The sequence below is a fragment of the Thamnophis sirtalis genome, unplaced genomic scaffold (assembly GCF_051295495.1).
Source record: "Thamnophis sirtalis isolate CommonGarterSnake01/CBP01778 unplaced genomic scaffold, rThaSir2_p1.2 scaffold_12, whole genome shotgun sequence".
NCBI lineage: Eukaryota > Metazoa > Chordata > Lepidosauria > Squamata > Natricidae > Thamnophis > Thamnophis sirtalis.
The window spans coordinates 6,157,651-6,178,455 of record NW_028261392.1 but is presented as its reverse complement, the minus strand read 5'-3'; the positions used below and the strand labels follow the sequence as shown (position 1 = coordinate 6,178,455).

At 41.9% G+C, this 20,805-nt stretch overlaps 1 long non-coding RNA gene across 2 annotated transcripts in view; it reads left to right on the top strand.

Annotated features, from left to right (window-relative positions):
• Positions 1–20,805, top strand: part of LOC148043244 (uncharacterized) — a 191,643-nt gene that overhangs the window by 122,986 nt on the left and 47,852 nt on the right. The window contains exon 3 of one of the 2 annotated variants that reach the window (XR_015698218.1): positions 14,275–14,422. This is a non-coding gene — a long non-coding RNA (uncharacterized LOC148043244). Of the gene's footprint in view, positions 1–14,274; positions 14,830–20,805 lie in introns of those variants that run through there. The other variant, XR_015698217.1, reaches the window with a different exon arrangement.

The window sequence follows — 20,805 nt, the reverse complement described above, 5'->3', positions numbered from 1 at the left end:
TTTGTTTTGATTTTCTTTCCTGGGGGGTGGGGGCGGAAAGGAAAGAGCTCCCTGTTCAATTCAACTAAAATAAGAGGCCAAGGAGCATTCAAGGTTAATCTTAAAAACTTTCAACTAGTAGTAAAAAAAACAACAACAACAAGAGGGATAGAATGTAGAATCTGTGGCATGATCAAATCTTTACGAGATACCACATATTTAGAGGGTCATATGTACTGGTTGTTCTTTGCCCATCATATGAGTGTATTCATCCCATGTAATAACGATATGTCTCATTATTAGGATGGTGCAGTGGCTTAGAGGTGGTACTCTCACCTCACGATCAGGAGTCTGTGAGTTTGATCCTAGGTAGAGGCAAATATTTCTGTCTCTGGGCACCCTGAGAATATATCTGCTGAACAAAACTCCTCATTGGCAACAGGAAGGGCATCTGGCCATTAAAACACTCTGCTAGCTTCATTGAGTTGCCGAGACTCCATCCCGTAAGGGATTATGGGCTCTTTAAAAGAAGACGATGCTATGTGTCATTATTAGCACAATGGGGAAAAAAATCTGCTAGCAGTTGAGTTTTTTTTTTAAAAAAATGCACATCATCTGATATCTTATCAGGGTTGTGTTAGTCTTGCACTAGTGAATAATACCAATGAAGATTAACTCTCATAAGTATCTGCTTCTCAGCCACAAGATCTTTTTCATGTGCTCTCTCACTGCTTGGTAACGATTATTATTTTATTTCTTTCAAATGCATTGTGGGAGTCTTATTCCTGATAAGTGCTTTGGGGGAATGTTTACTCCATAGCATAAACAATGTACCACTTTAGGGAAATAAAAATCTTAACGCTGGTTTCTGAGCTATTACATTTGATTTTCAGTGAGAGAATTTGATGTTACTACTCGGGACTTGAAAGAGGAGAACGGTTCCCTTAACACCCAGAGAGCCTTCCGTTCCCCCCACCCACCCAATGTTGATTCTAATCCTGATAACCTTACAGAAGATAATATGTGTGTTGAGTACCCGGGGAAGAAAATATTTAATTTATTTTCCTTCTGTGAAAGAGATCCCAGTAGAATTAAGATCTCTCTACTTCAGAGTTGGGGACCAGGAGAAATAAACTTACAAGTTAACTGTTAGCTACTGTAATTGAAACAATATATATTTTAATGAAGTTAATGGAACCTATACCTATATTTTTTTCCATGTGATATTCCCATTAAAATCCCGTGGTAATCAGAATGGACTTGAATTATGGTGTAAATTATTCAGGAGAACTTAGGTACATAAACTGTTGTGGCCCACCAGTGGAGCTGGTGACAGACTCAGACAGTGAGGAGGTTGGGGAGGAACATGGGCCGGTCCTGGAGTCTGGGGAAGGCTCTGATGAGGGCTCTGTGTCGGGAGGCAGAGATGGGGCCAGGGCCACCTGACAGTTATCGGCTGCCTTCGGAGTCGGATATCAGTGGGGCAGAAGAACAGCTGGAGCCTGTTCTCGATGTGTGCATGTGTAGAGCTGCCGGGAGAAGGGAACAGCTAAGGAACGTGGGCTGACTCGGGAGTAAAGGCACAGGTGAACGGTGAATGGCCCCTCCCATAGGTAATAAAGAGGAGCGAAAGGGGAGGGGAGTTTGCAGGAGACAGTGAGTTCAATTCATTAGGGTGAAGATCTGCTCCTGACTTCTTGCCGAGTAATTGCTGCTACAGTGTGGCGTTTGGAAGATATCAGCCTGGCAAGTCTCCAAGGTCTGCAGTTGTGAAATCTCTTGAAAGATTGTTGGCTGGGACTTTGCTGGAGATGAATTCCCTTTAACCTAAATAAAAGAGGTTTTATCGGGACGAGGAGTCGGCTTCATGATCACAGGCAGAGATAGCGAAATGGACCATTTTTTGTTTCCCTTCCTTCCTTTTTAAAAAAGAAGCTGGGTTCATTCCATTTGGTACTGGTTCTTTTTTGAACTTCTGGATGCACTTCTTTCTCCCAATAACAGACATTAATTGTGATCTTGATTTAGTGAGCCTTATGGAGTGGAATGTAAATGTAATAGAAAGCTTCCTGTTGCATTTAGATCACTGAACATGGTGCATCAATTGGCATTAAGGTATCAGCCTTTGCCAATTTGTTTTCTTTGTTTCAATAATGACATGTCTGCATCACTTTTGGCCAATCTGTTTTATTTGAAGAATGACATTTGCAGATGTCTTACAGTCTGACTGCCCAAACAACCAAGAATTGGTGCCTTATTGTTATTTGCAAGCAATCTACATTATAGGCATTTTGTTTGACCTTCTCTGGTATAGGTACATGTTCTGACCCCCTCCTCCGTTCAGTAACAAAAGCCGACACGAGCCGCTAAAGATAGATGAAGGTTGGCTATTTGAGAGACCGCCTCCTGCCAATTACCTCCCTGCGTCCCATCAGATCGCACAGAGTAGGCCTCCTCCGAATCCCATCCGCCAGTCAGTGCCGACTGGCGACTACGCGGAGGAGAGCCTTCTCAGTTGCAGCTCCGACACTATGGAACAACCTCCCCGTGGAGATCCGTACCCTCACCATAGCCCAGGCCTTCCGCACAGCCCTCAAGATCTGGCTATCCCGTCAGGCCTGGGGATAGGATTACTCTCACCCCGCCCGAATGTTGAGTGAATGTTGTGTTTTTATGGATAATTTCTTTTATTCACGTTTCTTTTTCTTTTTAAGTCTTGTCTTGCACTCCCTTCCCCCCATTGTTGTAAGCCGCCCTGAGTCCCCTCAGGGAAAAGGGCGGCATATAAATGCTCAATAAAATCCAAAATCCAAATCCAAAATGGAATGTCCTTTAATTAGCAAGACCAGACTCTTGGTGGCTGAAAGCCAACTAAACAAACAGATAAGGACCTTGGCAGCAAGTCCAACAAATCTTGGCAGCAATGCAAACAAACTCTGGCAGCAATCTAGCCTGCCAAGTTTGTTTCTCTTTAGTCCAAGCATTGACTTCTGAAAGAAGGGCGTGGCACAAGCAGTCCCATTTATAGTCTGGAGAGGAGCTTAATGACCATCAGCTGAGCATAATTACCTTCTGTAATTACGTAGTTGTTCTTGAGGCCGAGTAGCCCTTCGACGGCGTGCATCCTGGAACAACTCACTGTTGGTTTCTGGATCACTCTCTCTTGTCTCCTCCCCACTGATCCAAGGCTCAGGTGCCACCTGGTGGTCAACCAGTCTCTCTGCGCCCTGCTCGGAGTTGGAACCCTGTCCAGGGTCCTCCACATCATCCAGGAACGACTCATAAGGACCCTCGCTGTCGGAGTCTGGTGGCAGCTCCAATGGCTCCTGCCGGGCCCCAAGAGGTACATTTGATGGCCATTGTTTGGCTCGTGCCCAACACCACCAGATCAGTTAAAAACTAAAACACAACAGGTTATCTTTGCTTATTTTTCATCTTTTATTAGCCAGTGTGAGCAGAGGTGGTATTCAGCAGGTTCTGACCAGTTCTGGAGAACCGGTAGCGGAAATTTTGAGTACTTCAGAGAACCGGTAAATACCACCTCTGGCTGGCCCCGCCCCCATCTATTCTCTGCCTCCTGAGTCCCAGCTGATTGGGAGGAAATGGGCATTTTGCAGTAACCTTCCCATGGAGTGGGGAGGGAATGGAGATTTACAGTATCCTTCCCCTGCCACACCCTCCCACCAAGACATGCCCACCAAGACATGCCCACTGAACCGTTAACAAAAAATTTGAATCCCACCACGGAGTGTGAGGGAGTATGACTTGTATTATAAACTCAACCTTCATTGATTAGTGGATAATCCAACACATTTTGCAAAACTAGAGAAGGACTTACTCAAAGCTTTGAAAATTTCAGCGGATAACAGAGTTCTACTTTGAACATACAAAATTACATAAAGTTTCATCATAAAGTGAACCACATAATTATTTCCTTATCTTGGCCCGAGGTATAGCATTACCTGAAACTCAAAGGGAATGTGAAATGACTTCCTTCATATTCCCTAAAAATTACTCCCACGTGGTTTTCACTGTGCCCAAGGAGAGAGAATTTTTTTGGGAATGGTGGCTCAACAGAACAGCTGAAGCGCAAGAGAACTAAAACTTGATCTGATGCCTAAATGTGCATGCTGCTCTTTGAGCAAACTGAACGGATGAATCTAAATAATTTTGTTTCTGTTTGTAATTTACAATTCCAGTAGCCATTGCAAAAAAGGATTTTGAGTGATCCTTATATGGCCCTGTGAACCTATTTGACCATGCCACACAAAGTCTATATCAAGGTTTTCCCCATTTGAGAAAGGAATAAAGATCAAGGCCCCAAATACATAGAGATCAGGGCCTTCAATAGATTTAATATGGAAAAGATCAAATGGTCTTTGCAATAATGCTAGAAATCCTGGCTCTGGTCAAACATACCACAGCATTGCCGAGAGTACATTATTGTCTACTGTGACTTTCAGATGACCTTCTTTCAATCAAAGAATCATTCTGGCTATGATCCACTCTAGTCTATGACATGTTCCCTTTCTTTCTTGTTCTGACATGAATTCAAGAATTAGGGGATTACTGGAAATCAGGGAACAACTGTCTTGGAGTGATGACAGCAGTAAGTAAGAAAGAGGAATCTGAAGGGATTATAAGTAGCTAAGGAAGATAGTGCTTAATCCATAGACGTGTGAGATGAATCTAAGCAAAATATAGGTAGGTAGGTAGGTAGGTAGGTAGGTAGGTAGGTAGGTAGGTAGGTAGGAAGGTAGGAAGGAAGGAAGGAAGGAAGGAAGGAATTAGTTGTAGGCAGGGAGGGAGGAAGAAATTCGATGTAGGGAGAAGGGAAGGGAAGGAAGGAAAGAATTTGATGTAGAGAGGGAAGGAAGGAATTATATGTAGCAAGAGAAAGTAGAAATTAGATGTGGGGAGGGAGGAAGGAAAGAAGGAAGGTATTAGATGTAAGGAGGAAGGGAAGGGAAGGAAGAAATTAGATGTAGGGGGGAAGGAAAGCAAAGAAAGGAAAGAATTTGATGTAGAGAGGGAAGGAAGGAAGGAATTGTATGTAGCAAGAGAAGGAAGAAATTATATGTGGGGAGGGAGGAAGGAAGGAAGGAAAGAAGAAAGGTATTGGATGTAAGAAGGAAGGGAAGGGAAGGATTTGATGTAAAGAGGGAAGGGAAGGAAGGAATTAGATATAGGGGGGAAGGAAGGAAAGGATTTGATGTAGAGAGGGAAGGAAGGAAGGAAGGAAGGAAGGAAGGAAGGAAGGAAGGAAGGAAGGAAGGCAGAAGTGGGTTCCAAATAATTTTACCATTTCATTTCATTTTATTATATTTATATGCTGCTCTTTCCCCCCCGAAGGGGACTCAATGGTTTGCCATGCACCAAAAAATGTGTGCATGCGCATGCGTGTGGCTTAGAAAATGTGGCTAAATAGGACAGCATAATGCTGCAGATCCCCAGTACCAGTTTGTCCAAACCAGTCGAAACTGGCTGAATATCATGACTGAAGGAAGGAAGGAAAAATGGGGCTCTTTCTGTGTAATATTTGCTAGCTATAGTGGCAATTATGCAATTCTAGTATTGTAACTATTGGAATTATATTTCAGGTAACTTCAGATGCTAAATAGTTTTCGGAATGGAGGAAAAAGCTATTTAGATGACACAGACATGCACATATGGTCTCTAGAGAGGGGAGGGGAGAGACAAAGCGTCCACAGATGAGTCCTCTTTTATTTTCCTGAAATGTTTCTCCCGGACAACGGCTGTACCAGTTTCTACCCTGAAGCAAATCGTTATACTCAAGCTGTTAACTTCTAAAAATAGGGGATTGTAATAGACACATCCAGAGGATTGCTCTTCAGCAGAGCATCAAGGCTAGCAAATCTGTGGCAGCAATGCTCCTCCTTGCCCCCTCTGTTTCCAGCACATCTTTATGTTGTGCATGTTGGCAGTTCCAAGAGGAAGTCTTGGGCACTGATCCAGAACCTTTGGGTTCTCACCAAATGTCTGAATATGTGTAAATGGGCAATTAGGATGTCAACAAATTGACATCCCGGATTTGTACGTTCATATACTGGGGGTGGTGGTGGTGGGAGAGAATTTAGCGATGGATGTTGCTTTCTTAGAAGCACTGTAAACTTCCGAAATTGTAGACATCTGAACTGTCAACTTCAATTGAAAGTCTTGTTCAATTCTCTATTGGGGTGCCAAGTTTCCAAAGTGACTTAATAAAAGCAAGGAAATATATACAACATATGGGAATCCTTGTTAAGGAGATGTTATCATGCATTTATTAACTCCAAAAAGTACATACAAGAAATAGAGATGCCCCCAGAGTGCTCCCAATCTCTTTTTTCTTCTTCTTCTTCTTCTTCTTCTTCTTCTTCTTCTTCTTCTTCTTCTTCTTCTTCTTCTTCTTCTTCTTCTTCTTCTTCTTCTTCTTTCTCCTTCTCCTCCTTCCTCTCCTCCTTCCTTCTTCCTACTTCCTCCTTCTTCCTCCTCCTCCTCCTCCTCCTTCCTCTCCTCCTCCTTCCCCTTTTCCTCCTCCTCTTCCTTCTCCCCCCTCCATGGTGAGTTGGCCATGTGAGTTGATGGTGGTGAGTTGCCCACCATGAATTGTCATAGACCCTCTAGGGGACACCCAACTGGAACAGTTTTCTTCCTATTCTATCTTCTCTCCCCTGGTAATCATGGGGGGAAAAAAATCTAATCCAGGTCAGTGAACATGGTTCCATTGATAGTCCCAGAGTTAAGTAGGTTCAGCCTAATTGCGACATGACTGAGATATAACCAAGAAAGTCTGCAATTGCCAGCTAGCCTGGGAATTGCAAACACCACACCAAAGGAAGGGAATGGAGAACAGTTAAAAAAGAATGTGTATATCCATTTTTCATCCGGTCTTGATTACAGTCCAGGCATTTCCATCTAACGATTAATTAAGTCTAGACCAAATTTACTTCTGAATACAGAGAAGGTGACCCAGATATCTCCATCTGCTAAGACCATGAGAAGGAGCCTTCCAAAGTCCCCTGCTGAAAGTTGCATTCTTCTTCTAGTGAAGTTCGATTGAAGTAACCAGAAATCAAACTTCCTTAGTCAAAAAATGAAGCTACCCAGAGGGGTGTTTGGATGCTCCTTCTCATGGTCTTATCAGATGGAAATATCTGGCTGACCTTTTCTGAATTCAGAAGTAAAGTTGGGCCAGTCTTGGTTGATCATTAGATGGGAATGTCAAGACAATAAATCTAGATGGGGAGGAAAAAGAAATCAAATCAAGTCTCAGCCTTACCTTTTAAAAAGAGAAGAAAAATGTAGCTACTGCAAAATAAGAAAGGTTTTTTTCCTCTCTCTCACCGAAACTACAGCAGAGTGAAAGCAATCAATTTCTTAGGATGTCCCTGAGTAACTACCGATCTTCCTGGTTTGGCAATCGGTGAAGAAATAAGACATAAACTTGGAAAAGAAACCCATTTCATTATTCAATACACGGAGTTAAGTGTTTCGGGCTAAGGATTCTTGAGTTTGTAATGAAAACAAGTCTTGGGTAACAAAACAAGTTTTGCACCTGTTGTTTGTTTATCCGCATTGCAATCCGGAGCCCAGATTTCATATTCTCTAGAGTAATTTCAGCCTAAGAGTTTATTCGATTACCCAACCACAAGGGAATAAACGGGACAGAAATATAAATAACCAGGCTGCTGCACTCTTAATGTGGGTCTGTGGTGTGTGCATCTAAATGTTCTGCACCTCCTATATTAGCTCCTTGTATAAATCAATGTTGACAACATGTGTGTGTTATTTTGGAGTAAGCGCAGAAATAGTCTGGAGACCAAAATCCATTAAATTAGCAGAAAGAAATTTCCATTAGTCCTGGTAGAGGGTTGCTTCAGTGTTAGATATGGCAGCTGGCAGTAACCAATAGACCTAAACTGGAACAAAAAGTAGAAATAACATCACAGGAAAACTTTATTCTTCCTTCTTTCTTTCTTTCTTTCTTTCTTTCTTTCTTTCTTTCTTTCTTTCTTTCTTTCTTTCTTTCTTTCTTTCTTTCTTTCTTGGCCAAGTGTGATTGGACACAAAAGGAATTTGTCTTTGGTATATATGCTCTCAGCATACATAAACAGAAAAGATACATTCATCGCGAATCATAAGGTACAACCCTTAATGACAGTCATAGGGTACAAATAAGCAATCAAATCATACTAAGAAAGAATCAATATAAATTAATTGTAAGGACACAAGCAACAACGTTAAGAGTCATACAGGCATAAGTGAAAGGAGGTGGGTGATAGGAATGATGAGACAATTAATAGTAATAGTAATGCAGACTTGGTGAATAGTTTGACAGTATTGAGGGAATTATTTGTTTAGCAGAGCGATGGCATTAGGGAAAAAACTGTTCTTATGTCTAGTTCAGAGGTGGGTTCCTACCAGTTCGCACCTATTTGGTAGAACCGGTTCGTCAAATCTATCAAACTGGTTAGAAGAGGTTCCACCAGTGGACCCGGAAAGCAGGCCACACCTACAGAAGAGGTTCCAAAATTGTTTGAAACCCACCACTGGTCCTTTGATATGATTATTCTACACTATCATGCTCATATTTATAAAACTCAGTGCCTCTGTGAAAGGTAAGGATGACTACTGCGTTTGTGGTGCAATCAGAACATTGCGTGTGTTGAAATTGTTTCAACGCAAAACAAAGATGCCTTTTAAAAAACAAGTTTACATCATATTCTTATGCATGCCAGTGCTGTGTGTGAGGTCATTTAAGGTGGTTCTGACAAGTGTCATCGGCATCTTCATATCCGGTCACATGTGTGGCAAGCCACTGCCACCGGTCACATGGCTGGCAAGCCACTCCCACAAAGGAGGCCACACCCACAGAGTAGGTTCAAACAATTTTTGAAACCCACCACTGGTCTAGTTGTTCTGGTGTGCAGTGCACTATAGTGTCGTTTTGAGGGTAGGAATTAAAACAATTTATGTCCAGGGTGCGAGGAGTCTGTAAATATTTTCACAGCCCTCTTTTTGACTCATGCAGTATACAGGTCCTCAATGGAAGGCAGAAAAATAGCAATTGTTTTTTTCTGCAGCTCTAATTATCTGTTGAAGTCCATGTCTGTCTTGTTGGGTTGCAGAGCCAAACCAGACAGTTATAGAGGTGTAAATGACAGACTCAATCATTCCACTGTAGAACTGTATCAGCAGCTCTTTGGACAGTTTTTTATAAAACTTTGTTTTGTAGTACCGGTTAGGCCAAGAGCTCTGGCAGGGTTTGGAAAAGAATAGAATTATCCAATGTTAAGAATCATTCTACTTGCATTTTTACATGCTTTCGAACGGCTAGGTTGGCAGAAGCCGAGACAAGAAATGGGAGTGCACTCAGTTACACGGCGCTAGGGATTCGAACCACCAAACTGCTGACCTTTCTGATGGACAAGCTCAACATCTTAGCCACTGAGCCACCGCGTCCCTCTTTACTGTGGTTATCTTTCCATAAATCCAAGTCCCTTTTGTTTTCCAAGGATGCCAACCTCGTATAGCCTGACATGATGACATGGTAAAGCCATGGGAAAAAGTTTCAGAAAGTCCCCACCGCAGGCACATTTTAGCCTTCAAAGACATTGACTTGCTAGAACATTCCTGTATACTAATCTCTGATTTGATTTTCAACTTCCCTGATTCCATCTGTCTAAAGCTTGCTAATTCCATTGGCTTCATGCTTGAAAGAGATAATTGTTTTCACTTTAGGCAGTTCCCATAGCCCCATAGATAGGAAAATCCAGATAACACATTTTTCAGACTATAAGACGCACCGGAGTATAAGATGTGTTATGATTTTGAAGAGGTAATTTTTTAAAAAAAAAGTTTTTGCACTCTGCAGGCCTCCCAAACCCTCTGCCTGCCTCATTTTTTTTTTCAAAAAAATAAATAAATGTAAAATGCTCCTGGGGGGTCTGAGGGGTGGTGGAAAACTGAGCAAAAAACAGCCCATTTGCTCATTTTTGCCCTCCCCAGCCCCCAGGAGTACCTTGAAAGCCTACCAAACCCTCTGTACGTCCATTTTTGCAAAGGGGGCAGGGTTTTGATAGGCCAACAATGCTGTATTCAGTGTATAAGACGCACCCAGATTTTCACCCTCTTTTTGATAAACTTTTCCCCCCTCTCTAAAAATTCTCTTTTCCTCCCTCTCCCCTGATTTCCGGGACTAAAGGGAGAAGACCAGTCCTTGGTAAGAACTCCTCTGCTCGCCAGGTAAGGAAGAAAGGGTCAGGAGGTTTACCTTGACCGTTGGCAGCCTATCATAAATATCTTTTACTGGGAAGTTATTGGAAGAATAAGTTTGTCTGGCAGGTTTTATGCCATCCCTCCTCCCAGATCATCAAGGTCCTTATGGGCTTTGAACTGTGTAGAGGCAAAAATCCATTCGACCACATTGGGAACATAACTCTGCCATCCGGTCTTAGACATTTCCAAATGATTTATTGATTTGCTAGGGCTGAGAAGCTGCCCCAATCAGAAAACATGTCTGAGCAGTTGTGATATAATTCTCATTTATGATTACAACAGGTCCGATTCTTCATTCTAAGATAGGAAGGGGAGGAAATCAGAAGTGTTTATTTTACCGGAAAAGATAAATATATACAAACTGGGCCTCGAAACGCAAACTCCAAGCTTATATAAAATGAGAATTTGCTCGTCCATTGACTTCGTTGTTTATATATTTGTCAGGCGTCTTACTCTGCCTTCCTTCCAGCCGTGACCTCAAGGCAGCTTCCATGGGGATTTGTCTCCATTTCATCCACCCAACAATCCGGTGGAATAGTTTAACTAAGAAAGGAGAACTGACCCAAGGTCACTCAGTGAGTTTCTATAACTAGAACAGAGGTGGGTTCCTACTGGTTCGCACCAGTTCGGTAGAACCGGTTCATCAAATCTACCGAACCGGTTAGAAGAGGTTCCACCAGTGGACCCGGAAAGCAGGCCACACCTACAGAAGAGGTTCCAAAATTTTTTGAAACCCACCACTGGTCCTTGGATATGATTATTCTACACTATCATATCATATTTATTAAACTCAGTGTCTCTGTGAAAGGTAAGGATGACTACTGCGTTTGTGGTGCAATCAGAACATTGCGTGTGTTGAAGTTGTTTTAACGCAAACCAAAGATGCCTTTTAAAAAACAAGTGTACATCATATTCTTATGCATGCCAGTGCTGTGTGTGAGGTAATTTAAGGTGGTTCTGACAAGTGTCGTCAGCATCTTCATATCCGGTCACATGGGCAGCAAGCCACTCCCACAAAGAAAGCCACACCCACATAGTAGGTTTGAACAATTTTTGAAACTCACCACTGAACTAGAACCTCAATCTTCTGAATCCTAGTCCAACGTTTTTTAAAAAAATATTTTAATTATGCATACTTTGAAAACAGGGTATTGTCTGGGTCCATTTCGTTTTACAGAGATATAACAAATGTTCTGATAATAATAGTAATAATGAAAATTGTAATAATAATAACAACAACAACAATGATGATGATGATAATGGGTTGCTAAATTAATCCACTGGTCATCATGTAAAAAATATGTCCTACCTGTATCCGAAAAACCATACCCACACACAGAGTGTAATTCCACTGGAAAACAGAATGAATTTATGAGTAAGGTGATGCGAAAATGACACCATTTGGTAGAAATGTGTTCCATCCATGCTTATCCTTTGGATATTCTATCAGTGGATTCTCATTTGACTTCTACCATTCTTCATTGTTTGGCTCTTTATGTCAAGAACAGCATATTTCTTTTTTTAAAAAAAAAAAGTTTATATTTTGGATATCATTTCATCCAAATGAAGCCCCACAGAAAATGCAAAGAGATGAATAAAATTTATTTAAATAGAAGAAGCCCTTGCGATGCCCAGATTTATTTAAGTGCTTTCCCAAAAAGGTTAATTTGTTTGACCCTTCGAATTTCACAACAAATTTGTACTATTAGGAAATAGCTGACAGAAATGCTGTTGGTTTTCATAATCACAATAGATTGTTTGTATTAATGCTGTACCCCCTTGGCCTTCTCTTTATGGATACTTGGTATGTGTTTGCATCACAAAAGTGCTTCAGAGGGGAATTATCTCTGCTTTTACGTATTCCTTTTTAAAAAATATCAAATTCTAGATATTCTTCTGGAACTTCCAATGTGAGAATACTATAACTACGAAGAATAATCACCAATCAAATCAGCAACTTATGACCATGTAAATTTATATCTTCATCAGAGACAATCTCTTCCTTCTCCATTTCCAGAATAATTGCAGCTCTCATAGAATAACAGAGTTAGCAGGGACCTTGGAGGTCCTCTAGTCCAACCCCCCTGATTAGGCAGGAAACCTTACAGCACTTCAGAGAAATGATTGTCCAATCTCTTCTTAAAACTCTAGTGTTGGAGCATTCACAACTTCTGGAGGCAAGTTGTTTGACTGGCTAATTGTTTTAACTGTTAAAAAATTTATCCTTAGTTGCAAGTTGCTTCTCTCCTTGATTAGTTTCCACCCATTGCTTCTTGTTCTTCCCTCAGGTGCTTTGGAGAATAGTTTCACTCCCTCTTCTTTGTGGCAACCCCTATCGAAACATTGCTATCATGTCTCCCCTAGTCCTTCTTTACATTAAACTAGACATACCAAGTTCCTGCAACTGTTCTTCGTATGTTTTAGCCTCCAGTCCCTTAATCATCTTTGCTGCTCTTCTCTGCACTCTTTCTAGAAACTCAACATCTTTTTTTTTACATCATTGCGACTAAAACTTAATGCAGTATTCCAAGTGTGATCTTACCAAGACACTCAGTCAGATATATTTCTTAAAAATAAAAAAGCTAGTGATGAGAAAAACAGTTAGGAAGTCTTTCTACTGACAGTTTATCTTTCTGCTATTTTTTTTTTTAAAAAAGATCTGGGTAGCAGATTAGCAAAGGCAGAAATCCACGCCTTCACCATTTCTTAAAAAAGAAGATAGTTCCTTAGTAACCATGGGTGGGGACCTATGCAGAAGGAACCAGATGTTTCTAAATCACATGCAGGGAATTCGCTTGCATCAACTCTGAGGAATTTGTTTTCCTTCGATTAGCTATATATGGTCTTGGAAAGATGGATTAATTCACACTGGAGGACGTTCACATTGATTCATTGCACATAAGTCATTATGCTTAAGCTTGCTCCTCTGTTCAGTGTGGGTGGAAATTGCAGAGAAGATGACACAATAACTGTGAAAGTAGCAAGTGGTAGTGGTTGAGTGTCGAACCATGTAGGTTGGCTGAGAAAAGTCATACCACACACGCTTAGTTATGTTTAGCTCAAAGTTGTAGGTAGCGCATCATCTAAGTAGGTGTTCTGACTTAGGATTCCCCCAAAAAAGCACGAAGCAGATTCCTGGTCCTGGCAAAACCCCTTTTATTAAACGAATGTGAATCCCTCTCATTCACATTCAGCAAAGGCCTGGTAAAACAGTCTTTCAAAGGTGAATTTATGAACCAGGACCTTATCTAGCTTGGAAAGCTGCCATGTACATATTTTCCAAACTCAGTGCTTTACAAGGAAAGACTTGGTGCAGAGTCTCTGAGATTCACAGCCAGCTCTTCACACTCCTGAAATGAACGAATGAATGAACAAATGAATGAATGAATGAATTGTTTCCTGCAAAAGCCCACTCCCCTTTTGCTCCTCTTTTATTTCCTATGGGAGAAACTATTCACCATCCACCTGTGACTTTACTCCCAAGTCGACGCTGATTTCTCAGCTGTTCTTTTCTTCTGGCAGCTCTGCGCATGCGCACACCGGGAACAGGCTCCAGCTGTTCCTCTGCCTCACTGCTGTCTAGCTCCTAAGGCAGCTGAAAATGTCCAGATGGCCTTGGCCCCATCTCTGCCTCCAACACAGAGCCCTCATCTGAGCCATCCCCAGACTCCAGGACTGGCCCGTGTTCCTCCCCAACTTCCTCACTGTCCGAGTCCGCTGCCAGCTTTGCTGGCAATCCACAACATTAGGGCTGGATTAGACAAATCCAGGCTTCTGTTCTAAGCCCAAGAGAGCTGCGCTTCAGTCATCAAACTGTTATGATACCCTGGCATATAATAACATGTGTTTTAAAATTTGGTTGCTCATGCTGGATTTGAGAAGGCTTTATGGTAGAGCGCCTATACTTTGCCCCCCATACGATCCTGGTTAAGTCCTACAACATGCAAAAGGAATTGAAGCTCTTGCTCAGTTTGATGAATATAATAAGAGTTTTGCCTTTTTTTGTTTTTACAGAACCTTCACAAGTGAGAAGAAATCCCAGCACGTGAATTGGAAGAGGAGAGGATAACATCACTTGAATCCAGTGGCTTTATTGCAGTGACGCTGTGCAGTTATAATTTTCTTGCCCCCATAATAATAAGGACTCACATAATCATACAAGGTAAATATTGCAGGAAGTCTGATTATTTTTATTTAAAACTACTATTGTCAGATCAGTTTGATTCAGTTTCTCTGGATGTGGCTAGGTTTTGTTGCACTGACTGTAAAATTAGACAGATTTTGGTTCCCTTGATTTCACCATCAATTGCTATTGCTATATTACTATGCCTTGTTCTGTTTAGTTCTGCTTTATTTTAATGTTAAATTTTTGTGTGTGCTGGTCCGTGACTGTAATAAAGAATGGAATTCAAATTATAATTTCCAGCTCAACAGGTAGTCCTTGGGGGCTGCCACAAAGAAGAGGGCGTCAAGTTATTGTCCAAAGCACCAGAAGACAGGAAACAAAGTAATGGATGGAAACTAATCAAGGAGAGAAGACACTTAGAACTAAGGAGAAATTTCCTGACAGTGAGAACAATTAATCAATGGAACAACTTACCTCCAGAAGTTGTGAATGCTCCAACACTGGAAGTCTTTAAGAAGAGATTGGATAAACATTTGTCTGAAATAGCAATAGCAATAGCAGTAGACTTATATACCGCTTCATAGGCCTTTCAGGCCTCTCTAAGCGGTTTACAGAGAGTCAGCATATTGCCCCCAACAATCTGGGTCCTCATTTTACCCACCTCGGAAGGATGGAAGGCTGAGTCAACCCTGAGCCAGTGAGATTTGAACCGCTGACCTGCTGATCTAGCAGTAGCCTGCAGTGCTGCATTTAACCACTGCGCCATCTTGGCTCTTTGAAAGAGATCTATTCTTGAAATGGAATAGATCTGCCTGATCTGGGGGTTGGACTAGAAGACCTCCAAGGTCCCTTCTAACTTCACTTCACTTCACTTCTATTCTATTCACTTCTTTTCTATTCACTTCTATTGAGTTGAGTTGAGTTTGAGTTTGAGTTTGACTCAACTCAACTCACTTCTATTCTATCCTATTCTATTCCATTCCATTACCATTACCATTACCCTCTACCCTACCCTATTGCATTTATAGCCATTTTTTTACTGTCCATTCAAAGTTACAATACAGCTGAAAAGATGACTTAAAATGGGTCCTCACAGTTATGACCATTGCAGTGTCCCCTGACTGCAGTTTACATGTTTGGCAAGGGGGTACTTGACAAGGCTGCAGAATCCCAGGGTCATGCTTTTGCTATCTGCAAGCATCCCACCTGGCTTCTCACGAGCAAAGTCAATGGGGAAGCTAGCAGGAAATCGCCAATCGGGGGTCACATGATGTCTCAATGACTGTGGGGGAAAAAAGGGGTTGGAAATTGCTTGTGTTCCTGTGCTATCTTACATCACGACTGTACCATTTAACAGGGAATATTCCGGTCTCAATTGTGGTTGTGAATCAGGGGTGGGTTTCTCCAGGTTCGCACCAGTATGCCAGAACCGGTTCGTGAAATTTAGCATAACTTTTGAAACCTGTTCAGGAAGGGAGGGAGAAAGGAAGGAAGGAAGGAAGGAAGGAAGGAAGGAAGGAAGGAAGGAAGGAAGGAAGGAAGGAAGGAAGGAAGGGGGAGAGATACACACAAGAAAGGAAAGAAGGAAGGAAGGAATGGAGGGAGAGTGAGAGAAAAGAGAGAGAGACAAAGATAGAAAGAGAAAGAAAAAAGAAAGAAAAAGGGAGAGAGAGAAGAAAGAAAGAGGTGGAGAGAGACAAAAGGAAGGAAGTAAGGAAAGAAAGTGTGTGTGTGTGAGAGAGAGAGAGAGAAAGAAAGAAAAAGAAAGAGAACTTATGACCACAATTGCACCCAAAATGTTGGTTGCTAAACAAGAGCATTGTTAAATGAGTTTCACCACATTTTCCAAGTTGGCCATGCCCACCCGGTCACACGCCCACCAAGCCACACACCCCAGTCACATGACCACCGAGCCACTCCCATAAAACAGGCCACACCTACAGAATAAATTTTTTGAAACCCACCCCTGTTGTGAACTGAGGACTGCTTGTGTTATGGTTGCAGACCAGAACAAACCATTGCCTGCAGTGAGAGGCATTCATAGAATTTGCTCCATGTACATAAAAATTAGACAGACTCAATCCACAGGGCCGACTTTGTTAGACTGAAACTTTAAAGAAAGCCCACAAAAATTGCAATATGGCCAGCGACTTTAGTTTCTCCGTCATCTGCCAGATGATTTATATAAAATCCATTTGAAGTCCCAGGGTCTTTAAAAAAAAAAGAAAACAAAAGGGAGATGACTTTGTCTCAAATCAGAGTAAAATTCACAAGATAAAGGAAGGGACTCGGTAAGCTCAATTTTACAAACTACAACTGAATTTTCCAATCCAATTTGGGAGCAACGGTCTCCCAAAATAACACATGGTTGTTTCTTTTTTAAAAGCAAAAATGTTCTGCGACGAGCCGAATAAAGAAGCTTGTAAGCCAAAAATGTTAAAATAGCCATCGTAAGAATAGTCATCGTTGTCGTAGTAGCAATAATAATAATAATCATAATTCCGTTCTTCATCCCAATCGCCTGCCAATAAAGGGAGCTGCTGTGAAAACTTCTACTCAATCTAATGATGCATAATATAAGGAAGCAATAACCCCATCGTATCTGTCTGAAGGGATGGCATTGTCTTTAATGCAAAAATGTACAAAACTCTACTCTGTTCTGAGCCATTTGTCCCAAAGTGGTAATCAGAAAATCTATGGCCTTATCAACTTGCTAAAATATCATTATTGCAAACCAAAAATGAAGAGTAAGAGATGAGATCATTAACAAGGACATTTATGTTTTGGTCTGTGTAGTATTGCTTATTGTTTCCAGAATATCCTACATTTATTCTAAACAGAAGCTAAATGGCAGCGTGGCAGTATATTTATCCATATCCCAAAAGCGATAAATGGCAGGGAACGTCTGCGGAAAAAGATTTCCACCTCACCTGACAGCTGATGCCATCACCTGTTTACAGTGGTGTAGTCAAGGCTGGGAGGATAGTTAATGGAGTTCAGAAACAAGGCAGATTTGTATGTTTCCAGGTGCGTACAAAATGAGGTTGTCACACTTAATGGTGATGAATTATTGCTGCCTCTCTCTTGGTGCTCTTCAACTGAGTGTTTCTGAAGACAGAGCTTCATCCAGAAAGGGAGTCTGTGGTTGGACACCATCAAAGCTGACATCAGTCAGAGAATTGAAGAACTCAAAGTAGTGCAAGATAGCAATAGCAATAGCAGTTAGACTTATATACCGCTTCATAGGGCTTTCAGCCCTCTCTAAGCGGTTTACAGAGTCAGCATATTGCCCCCAACAACAATCCGGGTCCTCATTTCACCCACCTCGGAAGGATGGAAGGCTGAGTCAACCCTGAGCCGGTGAGATTTGAATAGCCGAACTGCAGAACTGCAGTCAGCTGAAGTAGCCTGCAGTGCTGCATTTAACCACTGCGCCACCTTGGATTATAAGATGAAGATTATAAGATGTGGAAAGACATGGCCCATAGAATCATCAAGAGTTGGACATGTCTGAATGGATACCATTATCATCATCATCATCAGAGGAAGAGGAAGAGACATTAGAATAGAATAGAATAGAATAGAATAACAGAAGTGGAAGGGACCTTGGAGGTCTTCTAGTTCAACCCCCTGCTTAGGCAGGAAACCCTACACCACTTAAAACAAATGGTTATCCAATAACATCTTAAAAACTTCCAGTATTGGAGCATTCACAACTTCTGGAGGCAAGTTGTTCCACTGATTAATTGTTCTCACTGTCAGGAAATTTCTCCTTAGTTCTAAGTTGCTTCTCTCCTTGATTGGTTTCCACCCACTGCTTCTTGTCCTGCCCTCAGGTGCTTTGGAGAATAGCTTGACCCCCTCTTCTTTGGGGCAACCTCTGAGATATTGGAACACTGATATCATGTCTCCCCGAGTCCTTCATTTCATTAAACTAGACATACCCAGTTCCTGCAACTGTTCTTCGTATGGTTTACCCTCTTTGTTGCTCTTCTCTGCACTCTTTCTAGAGTCTCAACATCATTTTTACATCGGGATGACCAAAACTGGATGCAGCATTCCAAGTGTGGCCTTACCAAGGCTTTATAAAGTGGTATTAATACTTCACTTGATCTTGATTCTATCCCTCTGTTTATGCAGCCTAGAACTGTGTTGGCTTTTTTGGCAGCTGATACACACTTCTAGGTCATATTTAAATGGTTGTCCACTAGGACTCCAAGATGCCTGTCACTGTTACTACTATTGAGCAAGGTACCACACACACTCCATCTGTGGATTTTGTTTTTCTGACATTATCACACAACTTCCTTTTCTATGGAAACCAAGGGGCTTTGGATTATGTTAGGACAGAAATAAGGGGCAACTGTTTGTACCCTCCATGTCACTGTAGAACAGGGGTGTCAATTTGCAGCCCGTGAGCTGGATACATCATGTGTTGGCCATGCCCACCCCTGTTTTAGAGAAGGGGGGAAAACGTGATGACAATGTGATGACATGAGTTTGACCCCCCCTGGTGTAGAAGATGTGAGAAATGCAATTTCAGGTGTGGCTTCAGGGAAAGAACACCATTTGGGGCTGTCCCAGAAAAGAGGGGTCAACTTATTATTCAAAGGACCTGAGGGCAAGAGAAGAAGTAATGGGGTGGAAGATCATTAAAGAGAGGCCCAACCTAGAACTAAGGAGAAATGTCTTGAGGGAGAGGACAATGAGTCAATGGAATGACTTGCCTCCAAATTTTGTGGCTGCTCTATCATTGGGGGTATTCAAGGACAGACAGTGGACTATTTCTGGAATAGTGTGCCATGGGAAGGGAGTTGAAATGGAAGACCTCCAAGGTCCCTTCCAATCCTATTATTCTATGTTCTATGTCTATTATTATTATTATTATTAAACATGAAACTCAGCCAACTGAACATTCAAAAATGCATCACAAATACCATTGACTGGTGCTGATGGTTGATACAGGTTGCCGCCAGCATCCTAAGTATCAACCAAATACTTTCTTAAGATGCATGATGTTCCAAGTAGTGCAGTTGTTTGCAGTTCTGCTGGTGCCATTGCAAGAAGATGCAATTTCTTGATGCATCTCACAAAATTCTTGGACATGGTACCAAGTGCCCCGATGTCAATGGGTATCACTGTTACATGCCTCATCCATAATCGGGTAATTTCGATGGCCAGGCTGTGATATTTTGTGATTTTTTTCCAGTTCTTTTTCTTTGACTCTGGCATCTCCTGGTACAGCGATATCAATAAACTGTGCGCTTCGGCCCTCTACCACCGTGATATCTGGTGTGTTGTGTTCCAAATGATGATCTGTCTGTATTCAAAAGTCACACAAGATCTTCACCTTCTCATTTTCAATAACTTTTTCCACTTTATGTTCCCATGACTTTCTGGATACAGGTAAATCATATCTTTTACATAATGACCAGTGGATTAATTTAGCAACTCGGCCATGTCTAGCTTGGTTCCACCACAAATCTGCGAAGCCCTTCTGCGCGGAGACATAAGCGCGAAGACTAAATCGTGCCGTTCTAAGCGCTAGGGAAAAACGCGACCCTACCGCAATGACATAATCGCGGAGGGCAAAATCGTGCATTCCCAAGCACTCAGTACCCTAAACCTAACCCTAAACCTAACCCTAACCCTAAACCTAACCCTAACGCTAAACCTAACCCTAAACCTAACCCTAAAACAAACCCCTAAACCTAATCCTAACGCTTACCTTACTTGAAGTCGGCTTTCTGCCGCGGCGCCGTTTTAAAGTGCCCTTCTGTTGCCACGCTGTTGTCGCGGCAGTGATGACGCGCGGTGATGACGTCGCGGCTTTAGCACCGCGATTTTGACCAACGCGGTTTTGTCGTGCCACGGTCTAGCTTTGTAATCAGTTTGTGCGATTTTGCTGCATTCACATATTAAATGTGAAACAGTTTCAACTTTGTTGTTGCAAAGTTGGCAGTTTGGGTTGTCAGTGGATTTTTGTATCTTCGCTTTCATGGCCTTAGTTTGTAATGCTTGTTCTTGAGCAGCCAGTGTTAAACCTTCTGTTTCTTTCTTGACGACGACGACGACGATGATGATGATGATGATGATTCTATATCAGGGGTGTCAAACTCACGTCCTGTGGATGCACTGGCCACACTCACTCCCAATTTAGTGAAGAGGAAAAAAGTCACAAGACATCCCGTGATGACAGTGTGACAGTGCAGGTTTGACACCACTGTTCTATATATTCTATTGTCTATTAGATTTCCAGATAGGCCAGGAAAATATAAAGCCATTGGAGACAGTTGGAGCTCTTCACCTTTGTCCTACTGAAAGACATCTTATGGCAGCCTCTGCTTAGCAGTTTTATTAATATTGCACTTAGCCTTGCCCCCTCTCCCACAGGACAGGATTCTAGTTAGTTTGCATTT